The sequence below is a fragment of the Schistocerca nitens genome, chromosome 1, assembly GCF_023898315.1.
Source record: "Schistocerca nitens isolate TAMUIC-IGC-003100 chromosome 1, iqSchNite1.1, whole genome shotgun sequence".
NCBI classification, from domain to species: Eukaryota; Metazoa; Arthropoda; class Insecta; order Orthoptera; family Acrididae; genus Schistocerca; species Schistocerca nitens.
The window spans coordinates 755,744,831-755,757,924 of NC_064614.1; the positions used below are offsets into that span (position 1 = coordinate 755,744,831).

At 45.2% G+C, this 13,094-nt stretch overlaps 1 pseudogene; it reads right to left on the reverse strand.

Annotated features, from left to right (window-relative positions):
- Positions 1–12,616: 12,616 nt before the first annotated feature.
- LOC126203080 (5S ribosomal RNA) lies at positions 12,617–12,734 on the reverse strand (annotated as a pseudogene).
- Positions 12,735–13,094: the final 360 nt, after the last annotated feature.

A 13,094-nucleotide genomic window follows, 5' to 3' on the forward strand; every position in this document is an offset into this window, starting at 1 on the left:
CTACAAACCATCACGGGTTCTCTTTGTTCATGGAAAACAGTAAACTACTGTTGTGTTTCAGTTGTCCAGCAAAGGGATCGGCGTGTTTATAGAAACTGGTCAGATGATGGGGACTTAAACTGCTGCAATGTTTATCGTGTGCTGGGAGTTGTCATCACAGTCCACTCGCCTGGCAATCTGCAGTTCGAAAAAATGGTTCAAATGACTCTGAGCACTATGGGACTTAAATTCTGAGGTCATCAGTCCCCTAGAACTTAGAACTACGTAAACCTAACTAATCTAAGGACATCACACACATCCATGCCCGAGGCAGGATTCGAACCTGCGACCGCAGCGGTCGCGCGGTTCCAGACTGTAGCGCCTAGAACCGCTCGGCCACCCCACGGCCTGCAACAGTTCGATAAGGTCTGTATGAAAAAGTTTACTGTTCTGAAATATTTCATTTCCATCCTGGTTGCACAACAGCGCCGAAATCGCCGCCGCATCTAGGAATCGGTGTAATTTCCCGTGAGTAACGTGACATCTAAAAAGAATCCAAGATATGCTGGGTGTAACGAGTCTGAGTCCAGATATTTGTATTGGTGATTGAAGACGGTGTACTGAACTACGTTACAGCAGTATTTACATCATTTGCAGCCTAATAATAATAGCTATTACAAGTTGTATGTGTTTAGGTTGGTTAGTATCTCCAAGTATGTGTGGCAAGAGCAAGCCGTTAATGCTTCTTTTCCCCGGGCCAGCAGGTCAGTTGAAGTGTGGACGCGTGGGCGCAAAATGGTTAGTCTATACTGACAGGCATAGTCCATTCAGTGGTGTTGTTACGACTATGCTGAAAATATCAGGTCGTAAAGTTTGTAACATGTCTGTGGGAAGGCCGTTCTTACAATGAAAATATAATCAACTCACTGATGTGTGTACATATTAAGATGCCACACATAAAAACATATGCACTAATATCCGTTATATCCTGTATAATGAATGCTTAAGTCACAGGAGTTCCCGCCGGACTCGCTAGTTTAAGATCAATAGAGTCTTTGATAATCATTGCTAAAAATGTGTGAGCATTCTGTAATGAATAAAAATCCTGTACCTAGTTTCCAGGAGGGGACAAGTGCCCCATCTTGCCCGCACCTTGCAGACGCCTATGGTCGCACGTCATTGTGCCGTCGCACCTTTATCAGACGCTGACACATCCATTAGCAGTGTGCCAACAGTCCTAACACGTATCCTAATGGAGAAGGCCAGAATAACTAACAGAGTAAATTGCTCGCTGCATGGAGATGTCCGCTGGTTCTAACTGGAATTCTCGTAATGCGATAATCCATCGGAAAACGCTTGCTACAGGTCTATTGACCCCTCTTGCCAAACACAGAGCAACTTTCCAGACCCTTTCTGAGGTGCTGATACTTTCTGCACTTCCGACAGATTTTGAAAGTGGCTCTCCCCATTGATACCACAGAAGTACAAACGTAAAATTTGGTCATAAATGCGAGTCTTTGCACAATGCAACTTTGACAATCACAAAAAATTGTCTTGAACACTTCAAATGGTTCAAATGGCTCTGAGCAGTATGGGACTTAACATCTGAGGTCATCAGTCCCCTAGGACAGCACACACATCCATGCCCGAGGCAGGATTCGAACCTGCGACCGTAGCGGTCGCGCGGTTCACGGACTGGAGCGCCTAGAATCGCTCGGCCACATCGGCCGGCTCTTGAACGCTTATCATGTTCCACTACTTGGCGATACCGTTAACAAGAAGCTAAAGTGGAACTAAAACTGGACTAGTGGAAATAAACATAAACCTGTTCTTGTTGTTCCACTTATCAGACTGAAAGGCTGCTTTGATGCAGCTCTCCGCACTAGTTTCTCTCCTGCAAGTTATTTCGTATCTTCTTAACTTCTGAATCCTTCTCTCGTGCAAGTCATTTTGTATCTTCCTAGCTCCTGCATTCTTCACCCATTTAAACCTGCTTTATGTTCTATTACTGTTTTTGGCAATTTTCCCCTCCAACTCTCATACACTTCCCTCCATTACCAAATTAATAATTCCTTGGCGAATCAGGGTATATTCTATCATTCTATTCCTTCTTTTTTTGGTCAAATTGTGCCATGATGATTTTTCCACCCCAGTTCCATTTAGTATCTCTCCGTTAGACACTGGAAATATCCATTTAAACTGCAGCACTATTCTGTAATACCACGTTTCAAATTCTCCTATTCTCTTCACATCCTACATTTGTCTGTGCTATTTATTGATCACGTTTTACTTCCGCATAGGGCTACACCCCAATCTAATGCAATCAGTGTTACTTTTATTGTTTACTTTACGTGAGACAAGGGCCTTATCGACCATACGCTTACTCTATGAGACTCTTCCATTTCTTTCTGTCGAGTCGCTGTTTGTCCAATTGGTGTTGTTCATCCTAGTAATGTCCTCCTAGATGTTATCTCGACGTCTAATTCTGGGTCTTCCTCTTCTTCTGGTTCCATCTATTGAATGCTGTTCTAGGTAGTCTATTCTTGATATATTGCCTGTCCAATTCATCCATCGCTTATTTAGCACATCGACAATATTATGGTGTTGGTATAGCTCTCTTAGTTCTTGAAATTCTTCATTTTTACTTATCGTCCATTCCACTTCATTTTTATAATATACATGTCCAAAAAATTTTCCTTGGTATTTTTCTTTCGAATATTAGCAGTTTTTTTAATCTTTCTTGCTAAATACTTTATATTTCATTCGGACATGTCCGAAAGAACAGACACCACATATATAAGTAAAGCTAGTACTACCAATTCAGTGGGGATGCACATCAGATGCATACCACGATCTAACTCTTATGGGGATCGGCTAAATGCCGTGAGTAACGAGGATAATGAGCTCAAATGGCTCTGAGCACTATGGGACTTAACATCTGAGGTCATCAGTCGCGTAGAACTTAGAACTACTTAAACCAAACTAACCTAAGGACATCACACACATCCATGCCCGAGGCAGGATTCGAACCTGCGACCGTTGCGGTCGCGGGTTCCAGACTGAAGCACCTAGAACTGCTCGGCTACAGGATAATGAGCAAGGGTCATTACATCAGCAGTGTGTCGATTAGCTGAGAATTTGGGTCTGACGGGAGGTGAGTTGGATAGCCCTGCAGTTGCGATGATCACTGTGTCCAGGTGGCGCAGTGGTCAGAGCGTTTGCCTAGTCGGCATGAGACCTGGGTTCAGATCCTGGTCTGGCACAAATTTTCAACTTCACCCATTGATTTCAATCAATGCCTACTTGCACCTAATGCCATCAGTTCCTTTGTGTCTTGTTTTTAAATGTTAATGCTTCACATCCGTTTAATTTTACCGGTATACATCTCCATTGATACAAGCAAATTAAGGATCTAGTACTAAGTCCTCTTTTCTTTAAGATTTTGCTAAAACAAAAGTTTTTTTTGTTCGTTGCTGCTACATGGGCATCTCTTTCTACATCCGTTCTATTGTTTCTAAAAAGACTCAGCAAATACTTGAAGTTGTTAGCTGTCTCGAAAGTTAATCCGTCTACAACCAAATGTGCATCACTTCGGATTTTATTACTTGTGACCGATAATCCGTCTTTTCTTCGTTAACACATAATGCTGTTTTCTCAGCGACATTCTAATAATTTTGATCATTATTATTAATTCTGCTTTGGAACTACGTATTAGTGCTTCATCGTCTGTATAGGCAAGACGTAATACTCACCTCCTGCACTAGGATACCTTGTGGGTTAGTGTTAGCAAATTCTCTGTCGATCTTCTCTAAAACGAAGTTAAATAAAGTAGGTGAAATGGCGTCACCTTGTCACACTCCAGTGAACGCCTTAAAAGTTTCAGTTTCTGCTACAGGCGTCTTTATCCGAAACTAAGTAATCTGATTAACTTCGACGGTATTTCAAATTCCTTCGCTATATTTATGAATGTCTGCGGTTTACGTTATCGTATACCTTTTTGAAATCTAGAAATAATATGTGGACATCTGCACTGAATTCCCACGCCTTCTCAGTTAGTTGCCTTAGAGTGCCCCAGTGTTACCTGCCGTAACACAACTACATTCTATTACCATTGTTTTACTTTTATTTGCATTCATCTTATAACCTTTTCCAAAACACAATCCAGTGTGTTATTCAATTAATCTTACAAATACTTCTCCGTCTGTGACAGAATTTCAGTGACACGACCAGACATTAATGTCTTCATTTCCTCCCCCTAGCCTTAAATCCTTTTCGAAATTTATCTTGACTGTCTACATCTACATCTATACTCCGCGAGCCACCTTACGGTGTGTGGCGGAGGGTACTTATTGTACCACTATCTGATCCCCCCTTCCCTGTTCCATTCACGAATTGTGCGTGGGAAGAACGACTGCTTGTAAGTCTCCGTATTTGCTCTAATTTCTCGGATCTTTTCGTTGTGATCATTACGCGAGATATATGTGGGCGGTAGTAATATGTTGCCCATCTCTTCCCGGAATGTGCTCTCTCGTAATTTCGATAATAAACCTCTCCGTATTGCGTAACGCCTTTCTTGAAGTGTCCGCCACTGGAGCTTGTTCAGCATCTCCGTAACGCTCTCGCGCTGACTAAATGTCCCCATGACGAATCGCGCCGCCCTTCGCTGGATCATGTCTATCTCTTCTATTAATCCAACCTGGTAAGGGTCCCATACTGATGAGCAATACTCAAGAATCGGACGAACAAGCGTTTTGTAAGCTACTTCTTTCGTCGATGAGTCACATTTTCTTAGAATTCTTCCTATGAATCTCAACCTGGCGCCTGCTTTTCCCACTATTTGTTTTATGTGATCATTCCACTTCAGATCGCTCCGGATAGTAACTCCTAAGTATTTTACGGTCGTTACCGCTTCCAATGATTTACCACCTATGGCATAATCGTACTGGAATGGATTTCTGCCCCTGTCACTTACAGCTCGCTCTGTGAACAGATTTAAAACATTTGGGACAGGCGTTAACCATATTTAACTTTCCCTTAACTACTACCTCCCTCTCGTCCCTATGTTTTATCCCTGTTTTCTTCAGAAACCTAAAGATAGTATTTTGCTATCTTTGAGTAACAATTAGGGACGAAAGGAATTTGATACCGTTACGTGGTATGTCGCTTCTGTTTACGTTAAAATGTATTAAACTGTTAACGTTAAGAATATTTTAAACTGTTTGCTGCATTCTAAATACTAATAGTTTTCGATTTTTTTGTGGGAAGGTGGATGGGTTAAATGGCCTACACATAGAAACAACGAGGCTATCAGTCCCTCTTTGAAGAGATAGTCCATCTGTAGTTAGTGACATAAGCCAGAAATTTCATCGAATTGTTATGTAGCAATGGTAAAATCAACTCATTAAAAGCAATATTGATAACAGAAAAGAGGAATAGTTAAATGAGAAATAAAAATTTACGTCTCGGGCTGGTCCGCAAGTCAGAGAGCAGTCCGCCCTTGTTCTCCCCTCCCCCCCCCCCCCCACACTCTAAGGGTTCGTCTACGGTGAGAGACACCTTCCCCACGACTGACGCTTTGACAACCTGATGCAGGGTTAAGACAGTAACGGAATAACAAACGCCTTCCAACTGGATGGAAATGAGAACTGTAATAGTGGAAATCTAAAGGCTAAAATCGTAATTAACACCGGTGTGACCGACACCAGTAAAACAGTGTGAGATATCTACAAATCAGTATGTGGGTGGCCATGGTGGATTGATGCTGGGGCTTAGTATGCGGCGGGGGCATCCCGCCTACTACCGTCCCACCCCCAATCCTATATAACAAACTATTAAGGATAGGAAGTGTAAAATCCTGTTCAGCAGTTCTTTCGTCTTCAGCTAGTGTCAACGATAAGGAACGCTTGACATTCTTAACCTTCATTGGAGTACTATACAAAGGGGCACTCCTAGAAATAATGTGCTGCAGAAAACGGTAGAATTAAAGGTAATTAAAAACTCATGAGGGTGAATAGAATATAGGAGTTGTTTTTGCATGGAGAGGATCAACATATGCCCGAAGTCTCAATCTTGTGAGCGTTTCTATTCATTACTTTTGCGGATCGTTTGCAGCAGGGAGTGGTTCCACGGACGCCAGGCACTGCCAGGGATGCAGTCAGCAAGTATAGATACGAGTGGTGTCTGTTCTGTCGAACTTGTCCAGTAGAACAGACATCACTCATATCTATCATTCTACGGGCGCGGTGGCTGATTGATGAAGAAGTTACAGTGCTCATGCACAACCAATATCCGAATCAGAAATTTGAGAGTAGAGGGTGTCTGGATGGCCAAGGGGCTTAAGGCAACCGATCTAGAGAACCAGAGGATCGATTTCTGGTTCAGCAGAAATTGTCAGCTCTCGCCATTGCATTGCCACGATGCTGTGTGCAGCTGGAAGTCATTATTTCCTTCCCATATCTTACCCTCCCATTTCCTTTCCATTACCTTCACCCCAGATATTTAAGCCTGCAAACACTCAATGCTCTTTAGTAGCCGCGTGGGGTAGCCGTGCGGTCTGAGGCGCCATGCCACAGTTCGCGAGGTTTCCCCCGTCGCAGGCTGGAGTCCTCCCTTGGGCATTGGTGTGTGTGTTGTCCTTAGCGTAAGTTTAAGTTAGATTAACTAGTGTGTAAACCTAGCAACCGATGAGCTCAGCAGTTTGGTCCCATAGAACTTACCAGAAATTTCCTCTTTATGATAGCAAGTTGCTGCAGGCCAGTACAGGATGGCGATTACTTGGCCGTCGAAGCCCAGTGCCTCGGCTACTGTTGACATCCAGGCCTACAGGCGGAGCCCAGCATCGGCCGAGCGTTACGTTCGTGACACAGACTCCTCCGCCAGCTGCGCTTCTCAGTATGTGTGTGTGTGTGTGTGTTTGTGTGTGTGTGTGTGCATGTATGGGTATTGAACCGGAAACATAGAAAGGACGGAGAGGTTTCGTTCCCGCCGTAGCCCTCAGTGGTTCACAACCCCACAACAGGCTACAGCAGTCCACTCCCCCCACGGCCGCTCCACAACGAACCCAGGGTTATTGTGCGGTTCGGCCCCCCTGGACGCCCCCCTCCTCCCCCCTCCTCACCCCGGGAACGTCTCATACCAGACGAGTGTAACCCCAAATGTTTGCGTGGTAGAGTAATTGCGGTGTACGCGTACGTGGAGACAGTGTTCGGGCAGCAATCGCCGTCATAATGTAACTGAGGCGTAATAAGGGTAACCAGCCCGCATTCGCCGAGGCAGATGGAAAACCGCCTTATAAACCATCCACAGGCTGGCCGGTACACCGGACCTCGACACTAGTCCGCCGGGCGGATTCGTGCTGGGGACCGGCATCCCTTCCCGTTCGGGAAGCAGCGAGTTAGACCGCGCTGCTAGCCGAGTGGGCTTGCGCTTCTCAGTGCTCAGCGGCCCATGCAAGGCCCCCGCGGTAAGACGGCACGATTCTCGCCCCGACTCCCACGGTGCCGGTACGCGGCTGATCGGCGACGTAGCGGGCAGTGATCCACTGCCCCCAGCAGCTCCAGATCGAACAGCTTTAGGGCAGGCTGCCCTGGCGTAGATGGAAGCTGTGGTCCTCATCAGCACCCCATATTGGGGCCAGGCGACACCCCCCCCCCCCCCCCATGGTGGTAGATCTGTGGTGCTGACAAAGCGATATTGATAGAAATGGCTAGGGTGTTCTTCATAGCTGCACGTGTTTGGTCTGTGCTCCGCCTTTTGCCTCTACATTGAACACTTTGTCAGCCGCCAGAGTGGAAACGCTTGTGACACCTTGTTTCTGCATTAAGTATTTCCACACAGTTACAGGCTGGCATGTCTCATAACATTGTGATGGTTATGTTATCTTTCATAAAGCACGACTCCTGTGCTCGCCTGAAGCTAGCGCCGCTGCAATCCTCTTTCCAGCTTTCTAAATGGCTCACCCGCATTTTTAACCTGCAGTTGGATGAGGAAGTGCAAGAGCGTATGAAGCTGTGGATCCGTCAGTGGCCGACCGCGTTTTACGAAACAATAATTACAGCTATTGATCGTCTAGTCTCCCAGTGGTGATTACGTTTGAATGGAACCAGTCCACAATCCCCTTGTGGCGAATGTTCGCTTTTCCCATACACTATTTGAAATCGACACATATTTGTAAAGCTGTGGGAAGTCGACGTGATCTGGACATACCTACAGCTGTACATGAGCGGGCTGTGGGTGCAGGAGAGGGCGGCTGGGAGCGCTGGTTCCACAACTCGTCGGACGCGGCCATGAACCGCGTGCTGGAGCGCGTCGAGCTGCTGCCCGACGTGCACTCCGCGCTGCTCAACGTCACCTCCAGCTGGCGCCGCTCCTACGCCTTCCTGGGGCCGCGGGCGCTGCTCGACTTCATCATCAGGACCAACTACAGCGTCAGGTCAGCTCCGCTCCTCGACCACCTACAAACTATCCTCTCGTCTGAGCTCAATATATAGCGCTCTTTTAATGACTGAAAACACTGCCTGGATCAGTCATATATCAGTGATGACCAGTTTAGATCTGGTCAGCAGAACATCTTCAGATCTGGTACTGCAAGTGGTAGGAAGTAACATAAAAATGATTTTATGTCTTTTTACGACTACTGACGAACTGCACTTTGTGGCACTATAGTTCAATTCTTTAATCTTGGCGGCTCGCGCATGCCCGTCCAGACGCTGGAGATTGCTGCGTTGCCAGTTGCAAAAGACACGCGCCAAGAGAAGCAGCGCTGTAGTGTAGTATAATTCGTAAACTTACGTTTAGGGGGGAGCGCGCACTTTACGAAGTAAAGCAACCACGGCCGCATTAACCCTTTCGCTGCCTCAGAGACGTGCTCCCCGCATTCCGCGCTGTGCGCGATTTTTTCATCACTGCACTGCTCGCCTGTGCAGACACATGGTGTTCCCACTGCTTTGACACACTTATCATTCGATTTCACAATAACTATTTGGGCCAAAAATTTGATTTTTACACCTCTTCTTGACTGATACCTTCCCCCCATAAATGACTTAATTTTGTTTCGATGTTCAACGCAGTTATTGTGCAGCATTAAATGTAGTAAACCATTGCACGAAATTTTGAAGAGTTTGCAGAGGTAAAAGTCCACAGCGTATACTTTCCGAATGGTCGATTTTAGTTGCCACTAGAAATTTCAAAAAATTACATTCAAACGAATAAAATTCATGAAATAAGACACTTCGATATTGTTTTTAAATAAAGAAAATATTATGCACCGAACAAAATTTGAAGTCAGAACCTTTTGCGTAGCAGCCAAACACTTTAACTGTTACGCTAACGCAGCTCGTCGTCCAATAGCGTTCCTGGAATACTTTAAAAAGTCACGCAAAATACCGACAAACACTGTTGGTATGACTATGAATTACTCACGTTTCGTCGAAGTACAATAGGAAATAAATAATTACCGCTGTTCTTTATTGCGAAAAAGCGGTTGGTGAGAATAAATTTCCTTGCTATCGCCTCAATTAGGAGGCTTATTGCTTGTGTGGTTTAATTAATTAATAGAATATGAAGCCGTTGGTACAAAGAATGCTTTTTCCAAACTTTCTTTTATAGAAAGTCTGCTATCAAGACATTGCTTTTGTTCAATTACTTTATTTATGACTGAACGTTTCTAAAACTGAAGACATTCGTCCGTGCTCTGCATCTGAAGATGATCAGCTGATCAAATCCAAACCCGTCATCACTGATAAAATAAGAAATGGTGCAAGCGGTGTTTTCCATCATTATGCCAACAGGGATCACAGTTTCACTAGACATACCGTCAAGTATAAAGCACTCTTTTACTCAACGCAGCCTATATACTCCATCCGAACAGGCCTTAGAAGACCCAACAGTACCGACCGACCACCTTGTCGTCCTCAGTCGATAGGTATCCTCAGATACAAAGGGACACGTGATCACCACACAGCTCCCCTAGCCGTTGTCAGTTTTCGTGATAATAGCTGCAACTTCTCAGTCAAGCAGCTACTCAATTGTCCTCACAAGGGCTGAGTGCACCCCGCTTCCAATAGTGTTCGATCCGGACAGTCACCCATTCAAGTGCTAGCCAAGCCCGACAGCACTGAACTTGGGTTATCTAACGGGAACTGGTGTTATCACTGCTGCAACGCCTTTGGCCAACATATATACAGGGTGACTCACTGATGTTGAGAAATTAAGATACATTGAGAAATATAGATCCCATATCGAAACAGTACAGAACAAATTCTCGTCGATAATTTACAAGTCATCAGTTCGTCATAGTTAGGAAATTCTACAACAAACACATGTAGAACGAGTAAAGAATGTGCCTGAAAAAAAAGCTAAGCACCCAGAAGTGGAGGAGGTAACGAAACGAAACTTTTTGGGTTGAGACGGTATGTGATGTTGTTTCAGTGATTGCAGAGTCCAGTCAAGTTTAGCTAGGCAATATGAGCCCAATTACCAGTATGACGCTATATTCTTCCTCTAGCCTGGATGAATGCACTAAATCTGTTGTGAAGGGTATCATAAAGTCGTTCTACACTCCCCTGAGGCAAGTTGGCCCAAAATTGTTGTAACTGGCCCTTGGTATTCGCAATACTGTCCTGGGACGAAGCTGACGTTCGAACTGGCACCACACACGTCCTATACAGGACAGATTCGGGGATCTTGTTGACCATGGGAATAGCTCAACATCACGCACACAGCTCTCAGAGATTTCTGCCACGTGTGGCCGACCAATCTCCTGTGAAAAAATGGCAGCATGATACTGTCGCATGGGAAGGTAACATATGGAGGTGCAGGATGTCCATGGGGTGTGGTTGTGCAGTCAGAGTTCCGTCAGTCAGTACCAGCCATGACCTGAATGAAGTCGCACCCGATGGCTCGCCACTCCGTGACGGCAGGTGTAACACCACCTTGTCTTTCCAAAACATTGGAAGAACGGGAGCTCCACCCATGCCGCCTCCGTACTCGCTGACGGAGATCGTCCGGGATAATGCAGAATCGCGGTTGATCGCTGAAGATAATGCGACGCCACTGATCAGCAGTCCATGTTTCCCGGTCAAGCTGTTTGTGTTGTCGGGTTAACGGCTGCTTGAACATGTATTCCGTGGTTTGGCTGCTGTTTGTCTCCTACCAAATGTGCGGGATTTTACAGAATGTTTCAAGGAGTCCATCACGTGTTCTCGGATGGCAGGCGCAGATGTGAAGGAGTTAAGATCTGCTTGGTGCGACGATCTTCCCTTGGATGGTCAAACATGGTCGAGCGGAACCTTGACGATAAATATGTCTGCTCCCACGTTCCCATGCAGTCCATCACCGGATCAATGTCACATCCGAATATCCCATAACCTATTTACTGCATGGTTCGACCAGCCAGCGATATGGAAATCCACATTGAGACCCCTTTCAAACTGTGATAGGTGCTGATAACGTTCTCTCACACGATTACGCCGCATATCTGTGTTCTTCACAGTGATCACCCAACATGTGACACTGTTGACACACCTTCTACATCCTACCATGCCTGGTGACAACTCTAATAAACACGAGCAAAACTAACGCCTTCTCGAGGCCGTTCTACCTGTCCCAGAGAATTGCAATTCCAATTATTTACGTACCCGTTGATGGTGTGTACGTGTACAAAGTCACATTGACATCCGACCACGTCTTGTACTTGCTTCACTTTTTTTGCCAGTTAGTGTATATTGACGAGCGGTTTTCGTTAAGTCATAGCTGATAATATTGCTAAATTTTTGACAGCCACACGTACCTTTTTATTTTTATAGCTGCCGTATTAATACAACGACTTTCTTTTTCTTTTTAATCGAACTACACATTTTTTCCTGTGACATTTCACAGGGCTTTTCGAGAGCACTTCCATAACATAACAAGTGTGATACTTTATTAAATGCTAAAAATATTACAGTATAATATTCCTTCTTTCTTTGCGTCTGATTGTATAGGTGTTTTAATTCTAACCCTCACAAGATTTTAATTTTTTACCGTCACGTAGCCTTTCTTTCTCTGGTTTGAGACGAGGAATATTAAGAGATTTATGTACTCTAGACTAAGAGTGTGAAACAGAAATCTGAATGCGGATAATAATGAACAGAAGGCACAAGAGTGTATTTTAATGATTGCCGTTGTTATACAGGGTGTTTCAGAAATGCGAAAACAAAGAAAAAATGTCTAGTAAGGAGACAGCCTACACTACGCTTCTCCGTCCTCTGCTAGAGTATTACTGTGCGATACAGGATCTTTATCTGACAGGATTGACGGAGGACATCGAAAAAGTTCAAAGAAGGGCAGCTCGTTTTGAACTATTGCGAAATAGTGGGAGAGGGTGTGACGGATGTGATACGCGAGTTGGCGGTAGCTATCATTGAAACAATGGTGTTTTTCATTGCGGCGAGGTCATTTTCCCTCCGTCTTCAGGCCACGAGTGGCCTATTGGGACCATCCGACCGCCGTGTCATCCTCAGGAGGATGCGGTTAGGAAGGGCGTGGGGTCGGCACACCGCTCTCCCGGTCGTTATGATGGTATTCTTGACCGAAGCCGCTACTGTTCGGTCGAGTAGCTCCTCAATTGGCATCACGAGGCTGAGTGCACCCCGAAAAATGGCAACAGCGCATGGCGGCCTGGATGGTCACCCATCCAACTGCCGACCACGCCCGACAGCGCTTAACTTCGGTGATCTCACGGGAACCGGTGTAGCCACTGCGGCAAGGCCGTTGCCGGCGAGGTCTTTTGACGAAATATCAATTTTCAACGTTCTCCTCCGAATGCGAAAATATTTTGTTGACACCCACCTACATAGGGAGAAATCATTGTAATAAAGTAAGATAAATCAGAGCTTGCACGGAAAGATTTAAGTGTTTGTTTTTCCCTCGCGCTGTTAGAGAGTGGAGTGGTAGAGAATATTTCAAAGTCGTTCAACAAACCTTCTACGAAGCATTTGAGGGTGAATTGCAGAGTAGACACGTACATATAACTCTAGTAAACATGGGATGGAAAAATGGCTCTGAGCACTATGGGACTCAACTGCTGAGGTCATTAGTCCCCTAGAACTTAGAACTAGTTAAACCTAACCAACCTA